The sequence below is a fragment of the Cyanistes caeruleus genome, chromosome 19 (assembly GCF_971803275.1).
Source record: "Cyanistes caeruleus chromosome 19, bCyaCae1.hap1.1, whole genome shotgun sequence".
Lineage (NCBI taxonomy): Eukaryota > Metazoa > Chordata > Aves > Passeriformes > Paridae > Cyanistes > Cyanistes caeruleus.
The window spans coordinates 9,358,181-9,369,994 of NC_141719.1; positions in this window are offsets into that span (position 1 = coordinate 9,358,181).

The following is an 11,814-nucleotide window of genomic DNA, read 5'->3' on the forward strand; positions in this document are numbered from 1 at the left end:
CCCAAAATGTGAGCCCAAAATGTGATCCCAAAATGTGAGCCCAAAATGTGATCCCAAAATGTGATCCTAGTGTGGCCTCCACGGCTTGGGCGCAAATCCCCACTTCTGGAGCCACATCCTGCAAGAGGAAACTCGGCCTCACTTTCACAGCTGTGCATTCCTGAGATGAAAAGGGCAGCTCAGGCCCTCGACATTTCTCAGCAGAAATTCCGACCTGGGCAATCCATGGAAAAGTCTGGCAGCTGCTGGAGCTGTCTGGCTGCTGGAAAAATCTGGAGTGAGCTCTCTCCTGACACCCCAGTTTGGGGAGCTCTGCCCTTTTGGATTTTGGAGTGTTTGCCCATCAGTCTCCCTAGAAACGTGGCTGCTTGAGGACTCCGAGTCCAGCCATGTGGGAATTGTGCTGGTCTGGCTCTTTTGGAAGGATTATTTGCTTTTTAAAGCCCTTGTCTGCAGCCCAAGCTGATCATTCTGTTGCAGAAGAAAACAGGCAGAAGGCTGAGACGTGGATGAAGTAATGAGTTCATCTCTCTGCAGTCTAGCCAGGTACACATTTCTTTGCTCCCAGGACTCAATTAAAATGCAGGCATCTTTCCTCACAGTTTTATGAAGCTCAATGGCAAACAACGGTCACCCTGTTGTTACATCACCATTAACTTGTTTTCTTGTCTGCAAAGGAGAGATCCAAGGGCAATATCCTTGCTTGCCCTGTGTTTGGTTACTCTGGGATGTGCTATCTCCAGCAAGCAGCCAGAAACCCGGGGTTTATAGCAGGACCAGGACTCGTGTGGGCTGGACTCTTCTGGGGACAGAAGGAGAGACTTGTCCAGTGGAAAATACCTGCAGCAGCCCTGGATGGCTGATAAATCCTCACCTGGCTGATGCTCTCCCTGTTCTGCTTTGTGGGCTCTGGCACTGACCCCATGGACATCATCCAGGCCCAGAGGCCTGGACTCCTCCCAGTGTCCCCAGGGCTCACTGGAGAAAGGGAAAATAAAAATCCAGGCAAGTTTGATTGAATAATGAGTTTATTCATTTTACCCAGCCACAAAATAAGGCATATTCACCCAGAAGAAAACGAAACAGAGCCCCACCGGTGCAACAGAATCATCTGTCCTACAAAGGAAACCACCAGTTCCTTGTGGGAGGAGTGTAAAACTGTTGATGGAAATGATCATGCCATGATCTGGAGGCCTTGCAGTGCTCTGTGATTTTGGTTACTCCAGACTATCATCAGCACAGCCAGACCAGTCCTCATCCCAGCCCAGCTGGCCACTGGCCCCAGCAGCTGCTGGCTGCTGTGCCTCGTGGCTTACAGGGACTTCAGACAGTCCCAGAAATGTCTTTGTGCTGCTTTGCAGCATCCACCCAGCTTGGTTGCACCCTGCAGGGTTATTGGTTATGAAATGGCCGGGTCTACAGGAACATTTTAAAAATTCAGCTCTTTTTAATATGGAATTGGTGTCTCCTGGTATGAATATTGCAGTGCTGTGTTCTGCTTGAAATGATGCTGCTCCAACAGGCCAGAGCTCAGCACTGTTTGTTCCATGTCCCTGGCTGAACCTGAGCAGTCCCATAAAATCAAAACCCATCCTAAAATACTGTAATTTCTCAGATTACACTTCATGCATGGGGAATGGACACGTTTTGATGATGTTGCCAGGATGGCTGCACTGAGGGAGAAGGTTTTGCATGAGGAGAGAAGGTTTTGCACTATGGAGAAAAGATTTTTCACTATGGGAGAAGATTTTGCTCTTGGAGAGAAGGTTTTGCTCTGTGAGAGAAGGTTCTGCAGGACAAGAAAAGGCTCTCCATGAGGAGAGAAGTTCTCCATGAGGAAAGGCCTGGCACTGTGGGAGAAGGTTCTCCATGAGGACAGAAGTTCTCCATGAGGAGAGAAGTTCTCCATGAGGACAGAAGTTCTCCATGAGGAGAGAAGTTCTCCATGAGGAAAGGCCTGGCACTGTGGGAGAAGGTTCTCCATGAGGAAAGGCCTGGCACTGTGGAAGAAGGTTCTCCATGAGGAAAGGCCTGGCACTGTGGGAGAAGGTTCTCCATGAGGAAAGGCCTGGCACTGTGGGAGAAGGCTCTCCATGAGGACAGAAGTTCTCCATGAAGACAGAAGCTCTCCATGAGGAAAGGCCTGGCACTGTGGGAAGCCATGCAGGCCCCACACCCCACAGGGGTTTGGGTGTTGTCCCAGCTGAGCTGAGGGGAAGGAAGCAGGTGGCTCTGGCCATCTGCAGGCCGAGGAGGAGGTGTCATCCCTCGAGCAACCCTCCAATTTCCCACATGCCTGGAGAAGGTGCCGTCGGTATCCGACAGCATCGGGACCACAATGGCTCATCCCTTGGGATCTCCTTTGTGGCCCAGAGAGCTGTGGCTGGAGCGATGGGAACACCAGCGAGGGCAGAGGGTTTAGAGGGCCGAATTAATCAGCTGGAGCACGGGAGGCTGCAGGAGCACACCAAGGCCGTGGAGCTAAAAGAGCAGTGGGGACAGCACAGAAATGCTGCTGGCAGTGGGATTTATCGAGCTGTGAGCTGTCTCTCACTCCCAGCAGCAGATGCCTCACCGTACGTGACATTTGAGAGAGGTTTCCCTGCAGGAAGAGCCGGTCTCTGCTGCCAGGGGGGCACTGGGCTGAGCTGGTTTGCGGCGCCTGCTCTCGCGGCCGGGGAGGGAATTTTCTAAATCAGATTTTTATGAGGTGTCTAATTGACTCATCATCCCTGCCCCCCTTCCATGCACAAACATTTGCTCTGCCCTGAAATGTGAGATGAGCAAGGCTGGCGAGAAATGTCTGAGTACAGCAGGGGAGCAGAGGAGGGTGAGGAAAGAGCCAATTCCTCCCTTGCCAATCTTTAAAACAAGATTGTAAAAAAATCCCCTATAAAAATAACAACAACAGAAAGAGCTTGTGGTTTCCTAAGCCAGTTTGCATTTCTGGAAGTTGATGACCCCCTGGATTACTGTTGTTTTTTTAGACCTCTTTCAGTATTTTTTTTTTAGGACAGTTTGTCTGCAGTGTGGCTGTGTGTGGGTAGAGAACTGGAGAATATGCAGAAGGGAAAAAAGAAAAAGCTAAAAATGGGCAGGAAAAGGAGGACTGCATATGCTTTTCTTTCTCCTTATATTTAAAAAAAAAATTAAAAAGAGCTTGAAGTTGTTAAAGATTTGTAGGGGTGGAGAACAGGCAAATGAAGTTGATGCTGAAGACCACATCTAATCCAGGATTTTTTTGAGTCTCTCGACTGCAGGAGAGCTGTGTCTCAGTTTGAGGAATAACCACTCCAGACTTCTGATTTACATCCCTTGGAAGCTGCAGGGAGGAGAGGGGGAGCAGCCAGGCCATCCCAGGGAGCTGGATGCTGTGGTGGGCCTGCAGGTTTGTACTGCTGCCACCAGGAAATTGGTTTCTTTTCGCTGTCCAGTTTTTGGTGTCACATCTCATTTGGGTGTTTTTGCTCAGAAAACAGTCTGACCCTTCAGGAATAGTTCTCTCTACTCTGTGATGCTCCTGCATGTGCTGAGCTGAGCCCTTCTGGTCTCCTTGGGGTGTGGCTGCTTTGCAGGAACTCCAAAAAAAGGGGATTTCTGTCCCAGGATGGGACAGAGGGAAAGGAGGATCTGGGGGCTGAGGTCTGCTGCCATCCCTGTGTGCAGCAGCCAGAGCACGTCCTGCCCCTTCTGCTGCTTTCCTGCTCTGCATTTGCATTGCTTGCACTGCAAGAGGGACCAGAAGGGACCTGTGGAGGGAAATTAGAGCAAAAATCCACTTGTTGCATCCTTGTCTGGGGGTGATAAATGCCATTTCCCACTGTGCAGGGTGTGAGTGGCTCCTGGGGACATGGCTCTGTGCTAGCAGGGCTTGGCTTGGGCACCAGTGCCAATTAAATTTTCACTCCAAGCCTTTCTCCACCCAGAAGCCCTGGATTCACTCCAAGAAAGCATTTTTTTTGTTTTATTTTTTCCCACTTACCAAAGCAGATCCTGCCATTCCCAGCCAGAGTATCCACCTGGTTTATTCTGTGCCCATTGCTCCTTTCCAGCACAAAAAGGTTTTATTTGAAAAGTTCAGTTTTTCTCTCCCCCTTTTGTTTCCCTCAGCTGGAAGCTTCCCTTCAAAATATTAATATCCCTATTATTTTTTCCCCCCAGCAGGTTAATTAATACTTGATTCGTCACCTTGAAAGCTAATGGGTGTTTATCCAGATCCTGAAGGCAATGAATGCCTATAAATAAATATATCCCTGACAGCCCATCTTTATTTATTCTCCTTCAGGAAGCGACCTCTGCTTGGCTCTAAAGGAGTTAATCCCAAACTTTTCCCAGGCTTGGTTTGGGATTGGCCTGGCTCCATGTTTTCCTGTTTGAGTTTATTTTGCAAACATGGTGCCTTTTAATGAGGGAAAACGGCAGCTTTTGTGGGGACAGACCCAGACAGCTCAGCAGGATCACTCCAGCCTGGGTCAGCAAAAGCCATTGGAGATCCTGGGTGTTTTTATGGGCTGGGAGGGCTCTGGCTCTCTCTGAAATATTATTTGGTTTTGGCTCTGGGAGAGCCTTTTCCAAGTTCTCATCTGCTTCAAATAAATGGTGTTTATCATCTTTGTCTCCAGCCATTGTCATCATTGACCTTAATTAGGTGCATATTAAAAATAATGTTGAGTTTGTCACTCATGCAGAATTTTAGAAAATGGTGATTTACTTCTGCTGTTAACTCACGTGTTCCTCCTGGGTGCTATTCCATCCTCATGAGAGCTCCTGGCTGCTGTCACCTCAGCAGTGACACATGTCCTGAGGCAGGGTTAGAGGAGCCAGACAAGCTCGTCCCTCACCTGGGGCTCAGAATTTGGGTTTTCCCCATAAGTGAGGCCATTTTTGGGGCTACCCCCAGGAAGCTCCATCCTCTGGACTCCCATGATTGTGTAACATCCTCAGTTTTTGTGTATTTTCCCACCCCTCACGGAAGCGTCAAGCCCAAAGGAGCAGCCAGACATTTTTCATGATTATTTTAAAATCCCTGCTGCTCTGGATGATAAACTTCTTTTTCTCCTATTCTTTTTTTTTTTTTTTTTTTTTTTCCAGGGACATTGGCTCATCAATTTTTAATTCTTGATCTTGGCAGCACTGCTTGAATTAGAAACAGAACAACTGATTCTAATGAGTGCGAGATTAATGCAGATGGAACTGTGATCCAGCTGAGGAGAGGTGATTGTCTCCCCCCTGCTCCCTCCTTGGTGGGCTGTCACATCCCAGCACCACTGGAGCAGGGAACATTCTCATCCCAGCTCTTCACCTGCAGGAGGGATGATGCTCATTATCCAGCCTGCTTCACTCAGGATATTTTGCTCATTAACCCCTGGCAGCTGCTCTGGGCCTCCCCCAGCCCTGAGAGGTGCAAGGGGAGGAGGAAGGTGAGGATGATGTGCACAGGCACAGGAGAAACTTCCCTCTGGATGGGAAGGAGAAGATTTTTGGCTGCTGGGTGAGGCCACCACAGCTCCAGCAGTGGTTGTGATCCACACCTGTTACCTGTCCCTCTGTGCAGAGATGTAATTTTATTTTTGGGTCATATAAGCAGCTGATAAAAGAGAGCCCAGGACATCCCTCAGCAGGCTGAGCTCTCCCACTGCCCCACATGAGCTCAAGGACTTGCTTTCCTACACACCTGAAATTCCATATCTGCAGAGTGAGTGGTTTTATTACCAAGGAAAGATGGGCAAGGCTGAGCTGAGCTAATTTAATTTGATTCTATGGGCAACTGGCAGTTTTATATCCCTGTTTTATTATTTTTTTTTATGTGCTTTAATCAGGTGGTGCTTGCAGCCATCACAGAATTGTGGGTTTAACCTCCTGGGCTGTCGGGTGGATTGGGCAGGAGCTGAGTGGGATAAATGATGAGGATTCTCCCAGGAAAGCAGCAGGAACTGGTGAGGAAAAAGCTGGAGCAGCAGCTGGAGAGGTCACCCAGTGATTTGTGTCCAGCTTTAGAGGGACTTGCCTGACCCTGTGGCATTGTGGTCACAGAAAAGCCATGGATGGCATCATGTCCTGCTTCAACATCCCACCCTCAGGGTGGAAGGAGGAGCTGTGACCTCAAAGCCCAGGGTTCCACGGTGTCTGCAGGACCCTGTGTGTCCTGTGGGGGTTAAAGGGTGGCACACAGCAGTGGGGAGGGGGTGCAGATGGGGGGGATGTTACTGTGGGTCTGTTCAGCACCCACAGCTCAGATCCTGGAGGTCCAGTGGGCGGGAAAAGGGGTACCTGGGGGAAAAAAACATCTTGTCTGGATCTGAGTGCTGGCCACCTCCAGCAGCAGTGGCAGGATGGAGAGCCCATCTCGGTGCAGTGGTTCCATCTGGGCCCTTTGTAGGACAGATTCCCAAATATCAGCTTCCCTTCTGTGTTCACAGCCAGGACAGCCAGAGATGTCCAGGGCTGGGGATGAGGCCTGGCTCTGCTGCCTTGGGCTCCACCCCTGTGTACCCCAAAAATGCCAGGGCAGGGGGGCTCTGCCAGGCTCTCCCAGGGGTGTCTGGCACAATCCCCTTCCAGTGGCTCTGGAATCACCAAAGCTTTTCCTCACCAGTGTCCTCAACATCTCCCCAGCCTGGCTGGGGCCAGTTCTGTGCTGCTGACCTGGCCAGGTGGAAATGTCAAGAGAAGTTGGGGTTTTTTGGGCTTTTTCCCATTTTCAGCTTGTCACAAACCGTTGTTACCTTCCCATCTGCCAGCCCAGGACAGGAGCGCTGCTTTAGCCCGGAGTCACCAAGGAGAGCTTAAATATTGTCATTAAAAAATTCCAGTCTTGCATCATCTTCTCAGACACACAGGAAGAAACCTTTGCAATTAAATTCTCTGTGCTCCAGCAGGAAGGCAGAAGTTCCTCCTTTTTTTTTTTTCCCTTTTCTGTGATGATGATATTCTGGGATTTTAGAGCAGCAGGGGGGGAAAAAACCTCTGTTTGATTTTCCTCATTATGTTAAGCCTGGTTTTACTTTCTGATTGCCAAAGCATGATAAATGGAACACAGATTACCTAGAGATTTTCAAAGATTTGCTTTCAATTTGATTTTTCCTGAGCCTCATTAAGCCTGCAGGTTTTATCTACACTTTGTTCTTCCAGCAGAGTAACATTACCGTATATTAATAGCCATATTTTTTTTTTTCCCCATTTGAAATTAAAACCAGATCTATCTGGCTTCTCATGTTTTGCTTTCAAATTCTATTTAAAAAAATATTGATCACATGTGTGTGCTGTTTTTCCTTTCCCTCTGACCCTGCTGGCTCTGTAGAGGACATTCCCCAGGGAAATGCTTCCAGTTGTGGATCTTTGGGCATTGCTGGGTACAGTTTTGTGAATTAAGGGATGCATTTTAGAAGGTAGAATGTATAGATGATAAAAAAAAATAAATAAAAATGTGGCTTCCAACAGAAAGGCAGGCAATAAATATAAGATTTAAAAGCAGGAGCTGTAAAATCAGGGAGTAGAGAGGAGCTTAGGCAGGGTAAGGTAACCTTCGATGTGCTCAGGTGCTTCTTGCAGGAGTTAATGCCATTGGAAGGGATTCCAGTCTCCATGATTATAGGAGAAATGGCCCAAAATGCACAGGTTTAAGAGAAATGGCTGGGAGCCCCCAGGCACAGCCTGAGTGCTGCTCTCTGGGAGAGGTTTGGAGGGTGGCAGGGACATGGGACAACACAGGACACACACTCAGAAGCCATCCTGACACACCTGGTGTGTTCCTCCTGCTGAAGCCAGGAAACCTGAGCCACCTTTGGGGCTTTGCAGGGTGGGTTTCAGTCCAGGGAGGGTTCCAGCACATCCTCCTCTTTCTGTGCCCATCCAGAGGCCTTGGGGCAGCTTGAAGAGGTGATGGAAAGGTCTCCCCACACCCGGTGTGGGAAGCAGCTTCCTCATGTGTGTCAGGACAGGGTGCCAGGAGCTGGCTGTGTCCTCCCAGTCCTGGGGAAGGTGCTGGGGATAAAACATCCAAGGCAAAGCTGCTGTGTTGATGGCCTGACAGGGAAACACAGTGGGGTGAGAACAGAGCATCCTTGGGGTGCTCCTGCCCCACCCCAGCCACGGAGCAGAGGTGAAACCCCTGATTCCCAGAGCTGTCTCCGTGGGCTGAGGCACTTCTCGGGGTGTTCTGCTCCAGACACGACCCCAGGAGCTGTGCTTGAACTGGACATTGTTCTTTTGGAGAGGTTCCCTGTCGTCCCTCCAGCCCCACTTGATGAACTCTAATTATAACTCGCTGCTTTCTATTTATGAATGAGAGCAGCACCGAGGAGCTGAGGCCACCACAGCTCCAGTGCTCCCAGCCCTGCCCAGCCCACGCTCTCCCCTCTGCCACACAGCTCTTCATCTCCACTGCCCTTCCAGAGCCTCTTCCTGCCCTGGAAAGGGCATCTCCCCATCCCCTTTCCTTTGGATAAACACACCTGGGGTTTTTTTTCCCACTTGTTTACAAGAGAATGTTTTCTTTTTAAGAACAGGGATTGTTTTTGCAGCAGCTCCAGCCCTGCCTCGTAAACCAAACATTTCCCAAGCACTCCATGGCCTGGGATGACGTTGTTGTTACTGGAATGCCAGTGTCAGTATCCAAAATGTGTTTCTTGGTGGAGCCAAGAAACTTCTTGGGGGGTTTTGTGCTCTGTGTCCCCAGATGTGACACAGAGGAGTCCTTGTGGCTGAGCCAGGGGGATGTGGCTGGAGCTGGGGCTGAGTTAGGGAAGGATTTGTGTTTATTTTAACGTGCTGGAGCCCATGGCCAGCTCTCACCATCCTGCAGCAGGGGAGCCTCCCCTCCACTTCTGCTGGATCGGGCTGAAGGTGCCTGTGCTGGTGACAGGTGACAGGGACTGGACCTTGCTGCTGGTTCTGGTTTCACCCCAGCCTTGCCTTTTTCCCCCTTTCCAGCAGCATCAAGCACCTGCACTTCTGAGAGAATCCTCCTTTCCCCCAGGAGCCTCCTCTCACTATCACCACTCCATGCAGGATGCCAGATCTGATGAAAATGCTCTGATCTGTTCCGACAAATCCTCTGTTCCTAAGCAGATAATAACCAGAAAATCTTCCTAAATAAATCCTGGTTTTGGATCTGTGCCCACACTTTGTCATTCTTTCCCTGTCAATTAACTGCTCCTTCTTGCCCTGAACTGGGAGCATCCTCAGCCCCTCCAAGGGGAAAGGAGACACAGATTTATGGAGCTCGGTGTGGGAGTGGGAGGAAAGTTGTGACTGCAAAAAATGAGAGTCTGATTTGGCAGCATGGAGGCACCACTGACCAGAACCTCTCTCCTCAGCTGAGCAGGGATTAAAGGCTGCAGATAGCCATAATCCCAAACTGCAGCAGGAAGGGCTGGGATACCTTCCCATGATACAGAATCACAGAATGGCTTGGGTTTGGGTAAAAATCACCTAATTCCAAACCCCCTGGCTATAGGCATAACAGTATTCCAAGGAAGCTGGCACTGGAGGAGACACAGGGATATATTGGAACGCCTGTTATTTTTTATTTATTTTATTTATTTTCCTCTCCCTTCTGTATTAAGTGGATACAATTGATATTGAGATGTCCCTATGGGCAAAGGGAATCCCAGGACTCATCTTCCCCCAAAACTCTGATGCCACTGATGAGGTGAGAGCTTCACCACGGGCAGGTTGAAGAAGGGAATGTCCCTGCTGCACTCCCGTGGCCACCAGCCACATCCAGAGCCCTGGGGAGCAGCTGCTTGACCTCCTCCTTCTGGCCTGGGCCCAAAGCGCCGGTGCTGAGCTGCAGAACAAAGGTCTGGGGAGCAACAGCTGGGCTCAGCTGGGAGACAAAACCAGAAAATCCTGGAGATGCACACCTGCAGGTGGCTGGGTTTTGGGCAGGGATAGGGGGATGCAGGGATGAATGGATGCAGGGATGAAAGGATGCCGGGATGCAGGGATGCAGGGATGCAGGGATGCTGGGATGCTGGGATGCAGTGATGCAGGGATACAGGGATACAGGGATGCAGAGACGCAGGGATGCTGGGATGCTGGGATGCAGGGATGCAGGGATGCCGGGATGCAGGGATGCAGGGATAGAGGGATGCAGGATGCAGAGACGCAGGGATGCCGGGATGCACCGCCCGATGTCACCAGGAGGTGGCACAGCCCGAGCGCGAATGTCGCACCGGGTCGCGCCCTCCTCCCTAAAAAGGGAGCGAGGTGATTCATCGCTTCCAGGAAAGCCAAGGAAAAGGCTCCCATCATTTTCCTGGGAAAGCCTTTGTGCGGAGTCACTTCCGCGTGGAAAACAAACAAACAAACAAAAAAAGGCACAAACTCTGTTTCACTTGGAGAAAAGGGAAATCCTTGTGTGAAATGTGGAGCCCTCGACACGATGTGGGCAGGAGGCTTCTGTTCTCTCCTGAGAAGGAAACAAACAGCAGATTGCAAGCCAGTTATTTTTCAAATTAAAACAAAAAATAATTAAACAATACCCCCCTCCCCTCTTTTTGTTAATTTTTCTGGATTCTTCCTTAGCATCCTGAGAATTCTTGAGAAGATTTGCATTTGGAACATGAAATGAATTTCTCACAATGAGGCCAAAGAAAACCAAGGTCTGTGGGTGGGTGGATGGATGGATGGATGGATGATGGATGGATGGATGGATGGATGATGGATGGATGGATGGATGGATGATGGATGGATGATGGATGGATGGATGGATGGATGGATGGATGATGGATGGATGGATGGATGGATGATGGATGGATGATGGATGGATGGATGGATGGATGGATGGATGGATGGATGGATGATGGATGGATGATGGATGGATGGATGGATGATGGATGGATGATGGATGGATGGATGGATGGATGGATGGATGGATGGATGGATGGATGATGGATGGATGGATGATGGATGGATGATGGATGATGGATGGATGGATGGATGATGGATGGATGGATGGATGATGGATGGATGATGGATGATGGATGGATGGATGGATGATGGATGGATGGATGGATCTGTCCATAAAACCATCTGATGTCTGTGATGGAGATGCACAGGAAGAAATTAAAGATCTCCACTGCTGATTTCATTCAGGACCATTCTAATTGAAACATCATGTCTTACACAATCACCTCCTTCTCCATCCCCTTCTTTCACTCTTCTAGAAACCATTTCCTGCTTTTCCCAGCTGGACACGCTGTCCTTCCTCCTGCTTTGAAGCAAATGTTTTGTTGGGTTTGGCTGCTGCCACAGCCACACGTCGTCTTCTGCCTGATATTTGAGCCATCTGCTGCTAAAGAGAATATTTGGGGCTGGAAGTCTCCGAAGGGTTTGGAGGTGTCAAGATGAATCAGGAAGCAGCAGAGCAGGAGGAAAATCCTTCTCAGCTTCACCTGCAGAGTAATTCAAGTTGAAATGCTTTAAAAATGAAATGCTTGTTCCAACAGCCTGGTGCTCCCGGGAGCTGATCCACCCTGCTCCCCCTCCACACAGACACGGAATCCAACCCCCATTTCCTCTTGTCTCAAGCGGATGGAAAAAGAGAATTGGCCTCTTGAGCCATGGAGGTTGCCAACATCTGTCTTGCCTCATTTCTGCTGCTTGGAGAACATCTGGCTCTGCTCTGGGCCAGCCCCCATGGCCAGAGCAGGGACAGGAGCTGTGTGCTGGAGGTGCCCAGAGCAGGTGACACCCTTGTTCATGGTGCCTTTCCTTCCAGGACACACACACACAGAGCTTTCCCTTTGATGTTGCTCCAGCCTTTGCCTGGGTTGTTTTTTGTCCAGCTGAGCTCCAGGATCTGGAGGT